The sequence below is a fragment of the Podarcis cretensis genome (genome assembly GCF_951804945.1).
Source record: "Podarcis cretensis genome assembly, chromosome: 1".
Classification (NCBI taxonomy): domain Eukaryota; kingdom Metazoa; phylum Chordata; class Lepidosauria; order Squamata; family Lacertidae; genus Podarcis; species Podarcis cretensis.
In genome coordinates, this window is record NC_137170.1 from 18,188,386 (window position 1) to 18,204,748 (window position 16,363).

Genomic DNA, 16,363 nt, shown 5'->3' on the forward strand with positions numbered 1-16,363 from the left:
TGTCTCCGTGCTCCCCCACAAACATTCACTTGTTTGCTGGTACACTAGTACACTTGCCTGTACTTATAGGTGTGTTTTTTTACAAACGTAGGGACCTAAAAAGAAACAAAACCACAATCCACATGCATTTAGCCATATTTTGAAGATGTGCCAATGGATGCATCTACTGCATGGGTGAAGCCTGTCATTTCCCCTGCCCCAAATACACATATTCTAGAGCCTAAGAAAAAGGCCTAGAATCTCATGTTAACACCTAAGAGTCCATCACACATCAAGAAATGGAACCCAGATAAACGGGAGGCTCCAGGAGGAGGGCAGCTGGCTCGATGGCTCCCAATGAATCCCATGGAGAAATTAAACGGGGTCAGTTACAGGGCAGAACAAAAAGAAAGCAAACCCTAGATGCCCATGACGCAGAGGCTGCGTAAGCCAGGAGGCAGGTTTATTTCCACTCCTGAGATCTCTGAATGCTCAGACTGTAAAAAAATAGGGCCAGGGTCTTTTCAGTACTGGCCCCGACTTGGTGGAACGCTCTGTCACAAGAGACTAGGGCCCTGTGGGACTTGACATCTTTCCGCAGGGCCTGCAAGACAGAGCTGTTCCACCTGGCCTTTGATTTGGGCTCAGTCTGACCCTTATGATTCCCTTCCCTTATGGTTTTGATCTATGGGCTATTATTAAAATGAGGCTGCATTTTAAATTGTATTTTTAACCTGTATTTTAAATTGCTCCCCCCCTTATGTTTTTATTGTAATTTTACTGGTGTTAGCCACCCTGAGCCCAGCTCTGGCCGGGAAGGGTGGGGTATAAATAAAAATTTTTATTGATTGATTGATTGATTGATTGATTGATTGATTGCCATATTTCTATGGTGACAATATACAGGCTTTCTCTCCACAAATGCTCTGCACATCGCACGACGACAGGTGTTTTGCTAGTTCTAAGACAATACAGTGGTACCTCGGGTTACATACGCTTCAGGTTACATATGCTTCAGGTTACAGACTCTGCTAACCCAGAAATAGTACCTCGGGTTAAGAACTTTGCTTCAGGATGAGAACAGAAATCGGGCTCCGGCAGCACAGCGGCAGCAGGAGGCCCCATTAGCTAAAGTGGTGCTTCAGGTTAAGAACACACCTCCAGAATTAATTAAGTACTTAACCCGAGGTACCACTGTATTGAGATTGGCAAGATTGTGAGAATCCTCACAATGATGGAGGAGGAGGTGGTGGTGATGGAGTCATGCACTTTTCAAAGACCCTTGGAGCACAGAGATGCCCATCTATACCTCTCAAGGATTTCAGGCAGGAGTCTCTCCCAGCCCTACTTGGGACATGCCAGGAATTGAACTTGGGATCTTCTGCATGCAAAGGCAGGTGCTCAGTGAGCTACACCCTTCCCCTTATAACAGAGGGCAAAGTCTCTTTCGTTATTACAGCTAAGCAGAAACAAAACACATTGTGATGCAGATTGTGTCATGGCAGACCAAAAGTGCTACAAATTGCTTGCAAACAGTGGCTAATTAGAAAGTTCTTGCGTTCTTACAATTGGTCAGCTGCAGAGAGCTGCCCTGCTCTGGGTTTCTGAAGTTCAGCTTCGCCTTTACGCTCTGCCAAACCTCATACACACATTCAGAACATGGAATTACCGTATTTTCAGCAGCAGCCCAATTTCTCATGCGCACGACCTGCGTGAGGCAGAGCAGTCGCTTTCTTCAGGGACTGGTGGCACGTCACACGTAAATGTGTGTTGCAAACTGAGTCCCAATGGCAGTATCAGGAGGAGATAATTTATAGCAGAGAAGCAATGTGGGAAGGAGAGGGCACTTAGCCAGGCCATCACCGCTTTTTTCTGCCCCAAATTGCCTTCCTTGAGCAATTTAAGAATGTAAGAAGAGGAGCAGTCCAATAGCATATCCAGCCCAGCATCCTGCTCTCACAGTGGCCAACCAGATACCTGTGGGAAACCAGCAAGTGGAACATGAGCACAAGAGCAGAACTCTTCCCTCGTGTGGTTTCCAGCCACTGGTATTCATCCTCCATGAATTTTATGTGGCCACCACTGCCTTCTGCTGCAGTGGTGCACAGTTTAACTATGGGCTGCATGAAGAAGAGCATTCTGTTATCTGTCCTGAATCTTCCAATGTTCAGTTTCATTGGATGTCCATCCAAAGGCAAACATATTTAAGGGCAAACATACCGAAGGAAAAACTGCTTAAGAACTCTGTTGGGTAGAAGGTGGCACCTGGGTGGAGGTGATTTGCGCAGAGGTTATGAGATTCCCATGTCCCTCTGGTAGTTCTCCATTCAAATCCCTCCACACACCCTTCATTTTTGTAAAGTCATCAGAGCCCAGCCGCATGCATGCGTGCCAGACCTAATGGTGCGTCTCTTTTTAACTAAACAGAAATCTACACAAATTTCATCTTCTGTAAATAACTACAAGAAATATGGTCTATTGGTTTTTTGGAACCTCCCCTTTAAAGATTTCTTCTCGAGCTGCAACATGACCAGTCACAGGTGACAGGTTTGAGGAACTGGCCAAAAGCTTTCACCACATGCGCGGACATTTCTGCGAGGATATACCATTTTCCGCAGTTCAGTCTTTGCAGCAATTCATTCACGAATTGCTTTCCTAATACCTCCGAGTCTCCTCCAAGCTTTGTAACAAAACCCCTGCATTTTGCACAAGTGTCCTATGACTCAGCTTTCAGTGTATTTTTGGGAACGATATCGGAAACATACTATATTAAGTTTTGCCTCCCCTTTCCAGTTGATGGCAATTAGCCACAACACCCCCCCCCAGGTCCAGGGAACCTAGGTTACTTTCATTTTGGTGGCTACTTCCTGTCTTCTATCCAGTGACTTTGGAGAATGCTAACAGGCTCATTGCTCAAAAGCCACCTCGCCACTGGGCAAAGACAAACCAATGGTAGCATAGCGAGAAGCAAGACTATTAGCAGCTCCCAAGGTCACTTGTAAACCAAACCCTCTGGTGCTGAAACACTTCTGATACTTGACCACAGCTGTTTTATTTGGAGTTTAATTTTTTTTCCTAATTAGATTGAACTTTTGTTGTTGTTGTTAAAAACCCCTTTTATTCCCTTCTCTCGTTTCCCAGGGTTCTGGGAAACTGATTTGTTCCCTCTGACATACCATGAATTTGCTTCACTTATTTATAAAAGTGTGAGACTATCCATAAGGACAGAAAAATGATCTGGGAGGGAGCTGGAGCGAGTTTCTGCAAACAAGTGGGCAGAGAACGAGGGAACATCCAATGAATCTGAATGTTGAGGGGTTTGGGACAGACAGGACTATGTGCTTCTTCACTCGCACATAGTTAAACTTTGGAACTCGCTCCCACAGCGGACAATGATGGCTGCCAACCTAGATGGCTTTAAAAGGTTAGACAAATTCGTGGAGGCTATTTCTTTTTGACAGTATCTAACCGTAATGGAGGAGGCAGTTAAAAATGGAAAGCATAATGCTGGTGGTCAACAAAAGAGGTTTAAAGACTCTCTCAAGGCAAATCTAAAAAAAAATGTAGTATAAACACAGACAACTGGGAAACACTGGCCTGCGAGTGCTCCAATTGGAGAAAAGCCTCCAGCAAAGGTGTCATGGACTTTGAAGACGCTCGAACTCAGGATGAAAGGGAGAAATGCGCTAAGAGAAAGGCACGCCCTCACCATGATCAACACCTGCCCGGAAACCTATGTCCCCACCTTGGAAGGACGTGTGGATCCAGAACTGGCCTCCATAGTCACTACAGACTCACTCTTAAGACCGTGTTCATGGAAGACAATCTTACTTGGCTACAAGTGATCACCAAAGAAGAGGAGTATTGAATGCTGGAAACCACAGGAGGACAGTCGAAGGCTGTTGAACTCAGATTCCTCTTGCAGACTTCCCACAGGCATCTGGTTGGCCACTGTGAGAACAAGATGCTGGACTAGATGGGCCTTATGTTCTTTGCAAAGGGGTGACGGGGACCCACTGAGGCACGCAGGAAATCCCTTAGGGATTTCCAACCTGAACCACCAGGGCTGAGGGCTACATTTCAGCAATGTTTTTCAAGCTGCTTTCAAACGTTGGCAGCGGACGGAAATGTGCAGGCACCAGCTCTCAGCCAGCTAGGGCGGAGACAACTTGCATCCTCAAGAAGGCACCTCCCAGCCTACCTGCCAAAGATCCTTTAAATTACGAGGGCCAAGGCCCTCTTCCAGTAAAGACCTGCAGGGAGGATAGAGTGACACCTGAAAATTATTGCCCTCCCTCAGAGATCAACTCCTGTCACAGAAGGTCCACTGCAACCCCTCTCTTGAAGTAGGTGCATCTCGATTTGAGGAGAGGAGTGCTGGAAGCTGTTCCCCAAGTTAGCTCAGAGGAGTCTGTGGTCCTGATCTAAGTGAGAAGAACCATATGTGGAAAGAGCCTTCAGGGTGGAGGGGGGGGTACCACTTACTGGGCCAAGAGTAGGGGGCAAATCAGGCGCTGTTAGGGCGTGTCATTTTAGGGGGTGAAATGTAATGTTTGCAAATTTCTTCAGCGAAGGGTCTTAAAAAATATGTTTTTTGGTGTGAGGAATTCAAATCTGCTATATATATATATATTTGTAATTGGATAACATTTAAGTCTATGTTTGATGAAGAGGCACATAAACTCCTTTCGGAAAACCAAAGTATTTTAATTTTACCCTTCTGAAAATGTCAGCTAATGCTTAATAATAAAATAAATATTGATACATAACTGCATAATAATAAAATAATGATAATAATAAATAAAATTGTCTAGAAAATGGTTATCAAGTACTTACAGTCATATTATGTATTAATATTAGTAATAAAGAGAATATAAAAAATACAACTGCAAGTACTTGGGCAATGGAGAGCTGTGGCCAGTCACTGCAAAGAATATCAAGCTAGATAAAAACCATTGTCTGACAGCTGCCAATGTGATCTGGTAATGGATATGGGTGCAGATCTCTTTAGTGGGACTGGGGATAGGAAGAGTACAAAAAGAAAATGAATAATAATAATAATAATAATAATAATTTATTTATACCCCACCCATCTGGCTGGGCTTCCCCAGCCACTCTGGGCAGCTTCCAACAAAATATTAAAATACAGTAATGCATCAAACATTAAAAGCTTCCCTAAACAGGGCTGCCTTCAGATGTCTTCTGAAAGTCTGGTAGTTGTTTTTCTTTTTGACATCTGGTGGGAGGGCGTTCCACAGGGCGGGTGCCACTACTGAGAAGGCCCTCTGCCTGGTTCCCTGTAACTTGGCTTCTCGCAGTGAGGGAACTGCCAGAAGGCCCTCAGCGCTGGACCTCAGTGTCCGGGCAGACCCAAAAAATGGGGGGTGGGCCTGCACTCTGTACTGTTCCATTCCTTTCCCTTCACAGAATCACAGAGCTGGGAATGACCCAGAAGGCCAAGCCTTGGACTGTGGTCCTCAGATGATAGGAGGTATGTAAATGTAATGAATAAATGAATAAAAACAACCCCAGTCGATGCAGGAAATCCATCGCTACAGCATCCCCTCTGCTTAAAACCCTCTAGAAAAGAAGAGCTCACCACCTTCCAAGGCAGTTTGTTCCACTGTTGTACAGCTCATACTATCAGGATGTTCTTTCCTTTAGTCGAAATCCACGTCCTTTTACGCTGAATCTACTGGCTCAGGCCCTACCCCTCCCACCCCCGGAGCAACTCGGAACAAATTTGCTCCATCCTCTCTATGTGACAGCCCCGTAAATATTTTAAGATGGCTATCATATCGCCTCTTCTCCAGGCTAAAGATACCCACCTCCTTCACCCTTTCCTCACAGGACTTGGTCTCCAGGACTTTGGCTTCTCATGTGTCGGAATTTGATCAACACCTTTGAGTTCAAACCTGCACTCAATCATGGGGTTCAATGGAAGACCTTGGGTCAGTAGGTATGTATCAGTCCCACCTCCCTCCCTCACAGGGTTGTTGTGAGAATAAGAGGGGGGCAATGACGACGCGGGCCACTTTGAAGTAGGGTGGGATTAAATAAAGGAAAAAGTATTAAGTGAGTCGAACTGTCTCCGTTACAGCGTCTCTCCTGATTTACGGAAGAGTCAAACTGGAATAACCTGGGAATCACCTGTTTGCTTATGGTAGATGAAGTGCCCGGAGCCAGACATAAGTAATTTAGCAGCTGATCAATTATGCTGTAGCGGAATACAGGGTAATGAGCCTGCCACCTGTTGCTGGAACCTAGCCAAGCAGCATCAAGATGCTCAGCAAACCCCCTTCCCCACATTAAAGAGCTGTTGAAACTTCATTACACCCATCAAAATACTCTGGACTTCTCAGGTCACTGTGAAAAGGCTCTGACTCCTCATGCATAGAGAGGGCAAAGAGAACAGCCAAAAAAAGTGCAACCCTTTTGCTCAAAAGTGCAATTGAATTAACAGTTCACTATGCACACCCCACGGGTGGGTGGTGCTGTGGGTTAAACCACAGAGTCTAGGACTTGCCGATCAGAAGGTCGCTGGTTCGAATCCCCGTGATGGGGTGAGCTCCCATTGCTCGGTCCCTGCTCCTGCCCACCTAGCAGTTCAAAAGCACATCAAACTGCAAGTAGATAAATAGGTACTGCTCGGCGGGAAAGCAAACGGCGTTTCTGTGCGCTGCTCTGGTTCGCCAGAAGCGGCTTAGTCATGCTGGCCACATGACCTGGAAGCTGTACGCCGGCTCCCTCGGCCAATAAAGCGAGATGAGCGCCGCAACCCCAGAGTCGGTCACGACTGGACTGGACCTAATGGTCAGGGGTCCCTTTACCTTTACGCACACCCCCTGTTTGAACTGTGATGCAGAATGCTGCTTTGTGGTGCTCTGGTTCTAAAATGGTGGACACAAGGAAGGTGGACACAAGGCCCGCCAAATTGAAATGAAGAAGCTTGAAGTGAAGAAATAAGGAGCTAACTATGCATTACATGCAAAAACAGATTAATGTAACCACGTTGTCCCCACCTCCCCAAATCACATATGAAAGAAATGCAACTTTGGGGATGTTTAGAACTCGTTTAACCAGCGGAAAGAAAATAATCCCCACTTGAAAAGTTGTGTCACTATATCATGACGTTTGTGATGTTGAAACCCTACTTAGAAGTCACCTTGGTGAGAGCCAGTTTACTTGGCCTACCCTTTCATCTCCTTTGCTTGTTGCTTGTCTGGGTTACCTGTGCAGGAGGGATAATGTGAGGGTGATCTGGGGAGGGATGTGTGTGATGCGTCTTTCCTTAGTATTATAGAAGGAACCTTCCTCCACAGGTGTAGGAAGATGCCCTCAAAATACTGTAGCCAAATGACAGCAGCAGGGATTTGGGCTTCCAGGTGAAGCCTGGAAACATGTATACCTGAATGGACCATGTTCCAAAATACTGAATCACCTTTTTGTCTCATAAAAGGTAAAGGTAAAGGTACCCCTGCCCGTACGGGCCAGTCTTGACAGACTCTGGGGTTGTGCGCCCATCTCACTTAAGAGGCCAGGGGCCAGCGCTGTCCGGAGACACTTCCGGGTCACGTGGCCAGCGTGACATCGCTGCTCTGGCCAGAGCCAGAGCCAGAGCCAGAGCCGCACACGGAAACGCCGTTTACCTTCCCGCTGGTAAGCGGTCCCTATTTATCTACTTGCACCCGGAGGTGCTTTCGAACTGCTAGGTTGGCAGGCGCTGGGACCGAGCAGCGGGAGCGCACCCCGCCGCAGGGATTCAAACCGCCGACCTTTCGATCGGCAAGCCCTAGGCGCTGAGGCTTTAACCCACAGCGCCACCTGCGTCCCCTTTTTTGTCTCATAGCCACACCCAATTCCATCCACCTCTGTCCAATGAATGCAGCCTTCTTCCTCTTCAATAATAAGGCTTTGCATATAGTGATCGTTTCTTGGTCAGGATCTTAATATATATTATGATATTTCCATGCTGCGTTCCGCAAATTTGGCTTGAAGAAGAGAACGGTTATTTTATTTTATTTAAAAAGTTCTTATAGACCACCAATTCATACGATATCACATGGCGATGTAACAACAATGCATACAGCAAAATCTAAAATGAATAAATAAATATTAAGGTGGCTGGCTCATCAAGAGAATCTAAACAGTTACATAGGCCTGTTGTCTTCAAGAGAAGTCTGAAAGTCAAAAGCAAAGATGCCTGCTGAATCTCTGCTGGAAGAGGGTTCAAAGCATGGGACCAATGACACTCAGTGGCCAATGTCTAGTTGAGGCCACCTGCGTCTCTGTAACAGGAGGGGACAACTAGCCCCACAACTTCACCCCTATGCAGTCTTCAATTTAAAACCCGAAAGGTTAAAACTTATGAAGTGCTGGTTGTCCTTTAGGCTAGGGAAGCTCCATAACTAGTAAGAATAAAACCAAAGAGAGTATCAAATTATCAGGGGACCCATTTCTGGACAAAACAGTGTAATGCTACCCCGTGAGGTCTGCACCTGCCTCTGAAGAATGCCTGTCCGCCTCCCCAAGACGCTATGAGAGGCTATGGTAATCACACTGACTTGAAAAGCATTGTAGAAGTGTAATCTAACTCTGTTCCACTCCAAAGCCTCTTCGCTCAGGTAGCAACTGAAGAGTTTATTCAGCAACTGTCAGTAAACCACAGAAATGTCCTCATCTGCAGCAGCTTTCTCCAACCTTGAGTCCTCAGAAAATGGTCAGGGATGATGGGAATTGTAGTCCAACAACTTCTGGGGACCCAGAGCTGGGAGAAAGCTCACCTAGGGCAACTCCAACCACGGACACAGAACCTGACTTCCCCAACAAAGCATCACACATCAATTTGGGGCATGCCATTCTAGGGGGAGAAACTTGGGGTTTTTTGGGGGGTTTTCCCCCCCAAATTTCTTCAGTGATGTGGCTTTTTTTGGGGGGGGGTGAGGAATCTGCTATTATTTTTTTGCGACTGAACAAAATTTAGAATGGCAAGTCTACATTTGGCGAAGAAGCAAATAAACTGCTTTCGGTAAACCGAACGATTTTAACGTTACCTTCTGAAAATGCCAAATAACAATAATAAATAGTATTAATATCTAATACAACTGCAAGTACTTGGCAATCATTTTTAATGTTTTCTATTCAATTTTACACACACGCACACACACACACACACACAACTGGATTATATTAATCTAAGCAAAACATCTTTTAATTCGCAAGGCAGGTGGCAACTTTTTAGCAGCCCTCATTTTTGGAATTTGAAAGTTGAAAAACTCAACATGCCCTAACATTATCACCCTCCTTATAAGGCCCCACATCCAGAAAGCACCACAAGAGAGATTCTGTAGGACAAGCAATTAACAAATGTCTTTATAAGCAACTTGAGCCACATGAGAGGCAGTGCAGTGTACTGGTTAGTGTCTCAGAAGAGATCTGGGGGAGGCCTGGATTCAAACACCCACTTAGCCATGAGTTTCACTGGGTGGCCTTGGGCCAGATCCTGTCTCTCTACCTGGTCTACTTTACAGGGCTGTTGTGAGAAATGCAGGGGTGGAATGAAATGGGTTACACTGCCTTGAGCTCTCTAGAGGAAAGCAAAGGGGAAACGCAACCACAAATAAATAAATTAAAAAACATGCAACAGGGAAAAGTAATTCAGATCAAACACCAATGACAACAACAACAACAACAAGGTAACTTGCCAGCTTCTCTAAATTTGGAAAATTGTGGTTTTTTTAAACCCTAACAACAGCTGATATCCTAGAAAATGAAAATGAAATTACATCAGTACTGAGGATTCTAGGCTATAGAAAGTGCCAGGACAGATCTGTATGTTACCATTATCATTATTTATTAGATTTCTGTACCACAGGGCGATTTACAATATTAAAACACAAAAATGCATGCCATAATAACAAACAAAAACAGCACCCCCTCCAAACACAGTTTAAAAAGCCATAGATTCTTTAATTAGGCAAATTTGCCTCTATGTCTTAATTCATAAGCTTTCCCAGCATCCTCTTCCATGGTGATTGTTTGGAAAGAACAAGTAGTCCATGAGAGGGGGAATGAAACATTCTTTTGTGCTTGTAATCATGCAAACAGGAGATTGACTAGGAGGAGGAAAGGAGAACAGGGCTTTTGCACCTTTAATAGTTGTACAAAGCAGGACATTTCAGAAGAAGTCACTATCAAAGGTGCAGAAGCCCCATATATGAGAGAGCAAAGGAGAGGGAGAATAACAGTAACAATATCAACCACTAACCAAAAATCCAAAACAGGAGGCAAAACCCAAAGAAGTGGCGAGCAAGAAATTTAGAGACCTGCTGAAATCCCTTCTTTTACAGAACTAGTTAAGGCGCAGGAGCCCTGTGCTCTTTTGTATCTGGCGCCACCCTCACAGGTGTGGATCGCAACTACAGTTGTGGATTTTGTCCGAATTTCTCCTTCATCTCCTTGTACTTCCATTTCATTTTTAAAATGCACACCAAAAAACTGGGCTGCTTGCAATGATGAAAAAGTTGCAAGGAAGCGCCAAGACTTCAGCATTATCTTATTATTTTCATCATGTTCTTAGGGCAACTAAGGTTCTGGACCACAGTCTAAGAGCCACTGATGTAGCCCATCCCTAATCTCCATTACTGATTTCTGGCAACAGGTTTTTTTTACATGAAAAGTAGCCTTGAGAGGTTGCAGTCTTTAGCGGAGGAATAATAGTGTGTACATGGTTAATTGTACCCTTGCAGGGCAGGTTTTTGCTAAAAACCATTCCCAAAACTGTCCCCCCCCTCCCCTAAAAAAACACACCTCAGGCTTTCTGACATATATTTACAAGAGTCAATATTATTCCAGAATTCTGTAGTGGAAGGGGAGGCAGCAGGAAGTGGAATTTAAGCAAAACATGGCAAGCAGGAAAAGGGTTAAGCACAAGATCAGCACCTTGCTTCTTCTCAAAATGGCAGCATCGCAAAGCAGTTTTTCATTAAACACACACACCCCTGCTGAGGCTCTATTATACACATTCGCACACCAACACTTCTGTGCTTTAAATGATGCATGAAGAAAAACACGTATTTTAAGATGCATTTGAAAAATATGACGTACAATGAGTTAATCAGTAAGAGCTCATCAGTAACAGTAGCAGTTAATAAAACAGCAGATGCACAGCAAATATAACAAAATATGGCAATCAAGGATACAGAGCTTTAGAGTTAATAATTTAATCTGGTTATTTTTTTAAAAAAAAAACCACAACAACCAACAACTCTCATTTTAATCAGGATTCCCAGAACTTGCTGAGTTTAGTCCTCCCACACCTCCCGGTATTAATTCATCTGAACATCTCTGCAGTTCAACCACCATCCACTGGAAAACAAAGAGACGGGGGAAATCGGAGGTAACGTTATGGCAGGAAACATATCTCCCAACAGGGAGGGATTCCGAAAGGGAAGTTTTCATTTCAAAGCCTGACACTGTCCTAACGTACAGAATTGGGAGTGGGGCAGGGGGGGGGGGAGAGGAAGGGGTCTGCAATGCCTCTCACTCTTCCCTTTTGCAGCAGCAGCACTTTAAGACCCTCAAGGCACAGAAGAGAGAAGAAGTGGAAGTTTTCCATCACCTACAAGACATCCTGAACAGGAGGATGCAGTCACACTGACAGAGGCAGAAGCAGTGGCAAATCCATTCCCTGTTAACCATAGTATGGCGGCGCCTTTTGTTTAGGACAAACTCCAATGCAACTCTTCCATGGCCTTGGGCATTTCTAGCACCCCGCAGTGGGCCAGGTTACACGGGGTGTAATCGATCCCTCCGCACAGCAGCCGACTGGGCCTCGGCCTTTAATTATTTAACCGGAGGCAGCCTTCCTGGCCTATCAGGGATGCTTGCAGGGTTCTCTAATGCAACACACCGTCTCGAAGGCAAGAGTGAAGATGGCTGAAATGGCATGGGAGGAAACCTGACAGCCACGGAGGTAATGTGGGGAGGCCGCCTGCCATCTATAAAAACTGTAAGGGAGTAGAATAGTCCGATGCAGCGGCAGCCTTCAAAATTCCCCAGGGCTCTCCTTAGACCAGCAGTGGTCAAATATCAGCAGAGAGGAAAAGGCTGCCGCTCTGTGGCTATGCATGCAAAAAGACCACGATAATGCATAGGTTTTTTAGGGGGCTGTCAGATGCTGTTGTGGTTGCTCGAGAGTAGCCAGGCAGGACACCGACCTGTTTTTTACAGGCTTTATTTTGGTGCGAACTATTTACAGTGAAGAGCGTCATAAGTTCATGTCTGGCTCAATCGCTAGCAGAATCCGGGAGTGGTCTGTTCTTGTACCTCCCCCAGCATAAAACTTTCATCACCCCCAGCCTTTTCTGCCCCTCCCTGCGCCTCAAGCTACTGCACATGATGGGCGAGGGCAGGGGTGTGCTTCTCTCCTCTCCGGCTTGCTCAGGCACGGTGTTAAGGCTCCTACTAGCATCCTCTGGTCCTTGAACCTCGTCTCCACTGGAGGTGGGGCTTTCCTCCTCGCCGGAAAAGGAACTGCTTCGCAAGATTTTCGGAGGCTCCCTGTAACGCAACTCCTCCTCTATCTCTCGCCTCTGAGCCAATGGCAGTCCCCTGACAGGGGCTGCAGTACAAAACTACAGAGCTGTAAATCCCAAGAGCAGAGTTCAATACAAAAAAATATTATATTAAATTTCCACAAATTTCACTTAAAATTCCAATACAAAATATTTTTTTCTTTTGCTTTATCGACTTCCCATCCCATTTTCCATGGGGTGTTTTGTGTGTGTGTGTGTGTGTGTGTGTGTGTGTGTGTGTGTGTGCTGAATTCATCTCATTGCAGCACCCTATCCTCAATCTTTAATATAAATCACAACCATAATACAATGATCTCTAATCATTACTGTTGTTCATAGTTCAAATCCCGCTTGCAGATTCATCATATTGAAATATTTCTTTAAATAGTCTGGAGCAGAGTTCTTTAAAAAAGAAAAGAAGAATAAAACTAGCATTCCACAGTTCCTTTGGGTATCCTCTAGTTTTTGCTGTGGAGGTGGAAACAACTTGAAGGCTCTGCCACTGGATCACCGCAAATACTGTGCGTCTGCATCAGTATGAATGCCAATGAAACTTCCCATGGCTAACCAACAGCCGCCTCCCCAGGAGCCGATACTGGAGCTGCACAATCTCTTCCCTAGTTATTTTGCTGCCCTCTCCATCTCTTACCAGCTGGAAGGTACATAGGAAACGGCCTCATATCAGTTCAAACAATTTGTCCACCTGGCCCTGTACCGTCCCCCTCTGACTTGCAGCAGCTCTCCATCGTCTCCGGCAGAGGTCTTTGACCTGCTACCTGATCAGGTGAAGGAATCACCTGCTATGTGATCCTTTTAAACAGAGTCGCCGTGGGCTGGAGCTGAAGACCTTCTGCAAAGCACACGACTCTTCCCCTGTGTGTGATTGACTCAGAAGCACTCGCTGCCATTTCCAACATTACAGGATATGTACTTGTCTACTGATGGCTGTAGCTCAGGGGTCTTGAATGCAGAAAGCCCCAGGTTCGAAACTTGGCCTTTCCAGGTAGGGCTGGGAGAGAACCCTCTCTGAAGGCCTGGACCAATGGTGTGACTCTATAGAGGACAGCTCCCTATGTTCCCTTCTGCAGTCCTATTTGCATTTGTCCGGTGGGATCAAATATAGCTGGAGCTTCCTTTGAAAGGGTGCTCTGCCCATCCTTTTCTGCCTGGAAGCACAGGAGTAGTTAATACTGTGCGTCAGAATGACACACACACACACACACAGCCTTTCCCAAGCATTCAGAGGGAGATTACAGAAAACCGCTGCTGAATCTCCCAGAAGTAATTTAATGCTGAAAGATCACAACAGAGATTCGCATTTTACAAGCACTGCGGTAAAAATAAGGTCCAGCACTCAGCCTCCTCCTGCTGCTGCTGCTGCCCCCATCACTTTCCCCAAGGACCCAGTACGTTATCTTGCGGCATGGGAAGGATGCAAGTAACCGCAGGCATTCCCACTCACACACACAATCCCAGCAGAGCGTTGTTCCCGTCAGGAATGGGGCTGGGAATCCCTGGTGCTGTGCATTTTATTTCCACCAAGGAGAAAGGCCTACAACAGGCATAGGCAAACTCGGCCCTCCAGATGTTTTGAGACTACAATTCCCATCATCCCTGACCACTGGTCCTGTTAGCTAGGGATGATGGGGGTTGTAGTCCCAAAACATCTGGAGGGCTGAGTTTGCCTATGCCTGCCCTACAAGGTCCAGTCTCTTCTCTGGTGAGAAAAGATGCTCTAGGGAGCGTCCACTGCTGCCACTACCACTACCACTACCATACCTGCCTCCTTCCTGTGCTAGAAATTAAGTTTCCGGACAAGGAGGCTAATAGGGTGCCAACCACGAGATTAAGGCGAGAGAGATCTGCATGCCTAAATCTGTCTTGAGAGGAATGGGAAAGGAGCCATTCACCATCTTAACAACATCTCTCAATGAAATATAGTGAAGAATGACGCCTTAATGCTCGGAAGCATTACGTCTCAAAACTACTGGCAAAAATATCAGGGGGGGAACCTATCCTCATAATTCCCTACCTGTGAGATTGCTGTATTTTATTTTATTTTAATTAAATTTGTATACTGTCCTTCATCCATAGAGTCCAGGGTGCTTCACAGCATAAGAATACAAGATGAAAACGCAAAATACTTTTTTTAGTTGTGCCCATGTTGGACCCAATACAGTGGTACCTTGGGTTACATATGCTTCAGGTTACATGCGCTTCAGGTTACAGACTCTGCTAACCCAGAAATAGTGCTTCAGGTTAAGAACTTTGCTTCAGGGTGAGAACAGAAATTGTGCTCCGGCGGCACGGCGGCAGCAGGAGGCCCCATTGGTTAAAGTGTGGTGCTTCAGGTTAAGAACAGTTTCAGGTTAAGTACGGACCTCAGGAACGAATTAAGTACTTAACCCGAGGTACCACTGTATAGCTTGACAGCCTGATACAGGAAAGCAGTGTTTGTTTGTATGTGTGCTGCCAATACAAGGAAATCCCTTTTATTCTCAACATGGGGTGGGGGGGTGGGAAGGGAAGCGAGAACAGCAGTTGTTGCTGAAGCTGCAGTGCAGACAGCGCAATCCCAATGTACATTATGTTGAAGTTAATGGGGGAAAGATAAAGTTGGAAAAGCTTGCAGCAAACGTTCAGACTTCTCCAGCTCCCTTTCCCCTCCCTCCTCTCAGCACCCCCTCTTTCTTTCTCATTCAACAGCACCTGCTGTGACCGAGTGACGACAAGGAGTCTTCAGAAGCCGTGTGCTGATTGCTTTAATTGCTCTTGCCCTTTCAGTGCATCATTAGCAGGGGGACCTAGCAGCTGCCTCAGATAAGTCCCGATGTCCTAGGTTGCTTTTTTGCATTCAAAAGTGAGTGTTGGTTGTTCCCAAGCAACCACGTTAAACAGGAGTGGGAAGGGCCCAGGGCAGGGAAGTCAGCAAAAGAGTGGCAAAGCCACAAGGCAAGTTGACCCCTAACTCGATGCCCAAACTCTTTGAGTGCATCTGTGTTGTGTTGACTTTGTGCACTTCCTTCCGTCCACCCATCACCCAAGACGAACCTCAACACATGGCTGACTGTCCTACTTATCAAATGACCTGAAATTTAGCCCCATCACCTGGCTGCAAACAGCAATTGGCTTGTGGGAGAAAAGGAGAGCTTCTGTCTGCTTGCTAAACTGCAGTCGTCAAGTCAGCAGGCTTTGGAAAGGCAGAGCTGTCTTGTCAATTGCTGGGTCGACAGGATGGCCTAAAAATGTCTTTTAAAATCTCCAGGCTTCTTACATCCTCTTTCACTCCTCTGTATTTTTCTACCCACTCCACTGAATTTCATTTTTAAAAACCTGACATTTCAAAGGAAGATTGGAAGGAGAGAGGAGGAGAAAAAAATATTCTGTGCAATTTAGAAGAAGAAACTGGGCCAGGAGCCTTACTTTCCCTCCTCTATTCATTTCATCTGCCTTACAAATTAAAGCATTTCCTTCTGGTTACTATTGGGGGGGGGGGGAGGTGCAGACAGGAGGAGGGAGAAGAAGAAGAAACCTAAAACAATCTTCAAATTAAGGCCTTAGATCACATTACCCACAGAGTTATGGAACTAAATAATTAACTGTCTTATATCATTTGAGCAATGCCTAATCTTCAAACACAGCAACCGCTCCCAAGGTTCTTTTGATCTTTGAGGAATTGCATTGGAGGAAGTGCTGAGCTCTGCGCTTCAAGCAGGTGATTCCTTGACCGACTTATCGGAATCTGGAACGCAGATTGACCTAAAATTGACCGCGAAGCCGTTTTTGCACACATGGATTTTGATAAATCT

At 45.7% G+C, this 16,363-nt stretch overlaps 1 protein-coding gene and 1 long non-coding RNA gene across 14 annotated transcripts in view; one reads left to right on the forward strand and one right to left on the reverse strand.

Moving 5' to 3' along the window:
* Positions 1 to 16,363, reverse strand: part of EVL (Enah/Vasp-like) — a 148,889-nt gene that overhangs the window by 25,929 nt on the left and 106,597 nt on the right. The gene's annotated exons all lie outside the window — the stretch shown is intronic.
* LOC307200814 lies at positions 4,864 to 6,450 on the forward strand. The gene is made up of 3 exons (XR_013832438.1): positions 4,864 to 5,470; positions 5,830 to 5,938; positions 6,080 to 6,450. It is a non-coding gene; the product is annotated as an uncharacterized lncRNA (long non-coding RNA).